At 59.5% G+C, this 1,801-nt stretch overlaps 1 protein-coding gene across 1 annotated transcript in view; it reads left to right on the top strand.

The window, feature by feature from the left end:
- Positions 1-1,801, top strand: part of TNKS1BP1 (tankyrase 1 binding protein 1) — a 38,473-nt gene that overhangs the window by 9,170 nt on the left and 27,502 nt on the right. Inside the window, exon 2 of the mRNA XM_019514457.1 lies at positions 1,689-1,786. The gene's annotated coding sequence lies outside the window, so the exon portion shown is untranslated. The remainder of the gene's footprint in view (positions 1-1,688; positions 1,787-1,801) is intronic.

Raw genomic sequence — 1,801 nt, 5'->3', positions numbered from 1 at the left:
AGTGCCCCCCCACAGAGAGGGAGGCAGTGTGGTGGGGAAGGGGCAACAAAGGGAGGAAGGTGGAGGGGCAGAATGGGGAGTGCAGCAAGGCAGAGGGAGGGGAAGGCAGGGGGAATGGGGTAAAAGAGGGTGTGGAAAGGGAGGAAGGTTAGGGGAGGGGGAAGGGAGGAGAGGGCAGGGCCAGGCAAGGCACAGGCCAGCAGAGCTAAGCTGAGCGGGTTTTTCCCGTCCCTGCAGCGTGAGTCACGGGAGCTTGTGCGAGGACGCCAGCTCTCTCCCAGCTCCAGCTTCAGCTCCAGCTCCCTCCCTCCCTCCCTCCCTGCTCCAGCTCCCGCTCCTTCTCTGTGCCTGTCCTGCCCAGGGCCTCTGACATTGCTGTGCCATCCAAGCTCAGAGATGAGGCAGCTGCAGGGAAGGTGAGCCACATGGGGAGGGAAGGCATGCAGTGGTGGGATCAAAAGGGGTGGCATCTGGTACCAGGAGGGTAAGAGGCTGGGGAAGTTGGGCGTAGTGTGTGCGTGTTAGCACAGTGTATGGTGGAGGGGGAGGGGAGGGGAAGATCTGGAGGGCTGGCACTGTACATAGGACAGTTGTGAGTTGTGCATGGACTTGGGGTCCTGGAAGGTTGGGGTGCAGATAGGGCTGTGTGGTGTTGGAGCTGAGGGGAGCTGGCTCTGATGGTAAGAGGCAGGACCCATGCTGTCCAGCTGGGTCTCGGCTGGTTCCCTTGCTGTGGGGCAAGGTGAACTGGGGGTAGGGTTGATACAAAAATGGGGCTGCAGGGTGCAGCTCTGGAAGGCGGTCTTTTCAGGAGGAGCTGGCAGAGAACTGACCAGCTAGGTGTGAGGGGGCCAAATTCTGAGGGGTCTGCTGGGAAATCCAGGCCGTGCATGTCCTGTAGAGAGGCACTACCTGTTCCTTTCCTGTCTCACCATCCTATAACATCCCTCTCCTCTCTATAGGGGCTGACGCATGCACTGCATCCATCAAGACTCAATTCCAGCTTCCGCCATGGCCTCCCAGCCTCAGCCCCTGCACCCTCCATTTCCCTGCACCCCCTCCAATGGCAGTAGGGAGGATGGGGCTGGGCAGCTGTCTGGTGGCCCGGAGTCAGGTCTGTGCTCTGGGGAAGAGGAGCTGAGTGGAGGTGGGATGTTTGGGCTTGGAGGGAAGGGGGCAGAGAGGAGGGGTGGCAGAGTGCCTAATATTTCCCTGGAGCAAGAGGTGGGGAAAAGGTGGGGCAGGAAGTGTCACAGTTCAGGTGACTCCAGGGAAGGATATCAGGAAATGGGGTGTGGGGTGCTAGCTCTGATCTGCCTTGAGCCTGGGGGCTTTTGCTAGTTTAGGTAATGGGGAGTGGGATGAGGGGCTTCTCCCCTCTAAGGGGCATTTTCTCTGATTCTGTGTGAGGGTGGGAAGCAGGGTCATGGGGCTGAGACCTTGATCACTTCCACTATTTTGAGGTCCATCTATGACACAGGTTTGAGTTCTGAGTCTGGTACTGCCTTCACAGAACCCCCTTGGACACTGAGCACAGGCCCTGGACAGTTGTTACCCTGTGGGAGGGCCCCTCCCTCGCAGCCCATGGTCATGGTGCTAGACCACTCTCCTGTGGTGGAGGAGGCTGTCATTGCCTCTTTCATGAGGTTTGCCTCTGAGGTGCACTCCCACCCCTTCTCTCCCTGCAGGTGACAGTCGCCCAAAACCTCCGGTCAGGCCTAAACCCCGTGTGCTGCCCAAGCCAGCTGTGCCAGCGAAGCCCTGTACTCCGTTGCCGTCACTTGGGGTGCGAAACACCCGT

This window comes from Gavialis gangeticus, unplaced genomic scaffold (genome assembly GCF_001723915.1).
Source record: "Gavialis gangeticus isolate Ggan-Ray unplaced genomic scaffold, GavGan_comp1, whole genome shotgun sequence".
Taxonomy (NCBI): Eukaryota; Metazoa; Chordata; order Crocodylia; family Gavialidae; genus Gavialis; species Gavialis gangeticus.
This window is presented reverse-complemented; position numbering and strand designations above follow the sequence as displayed.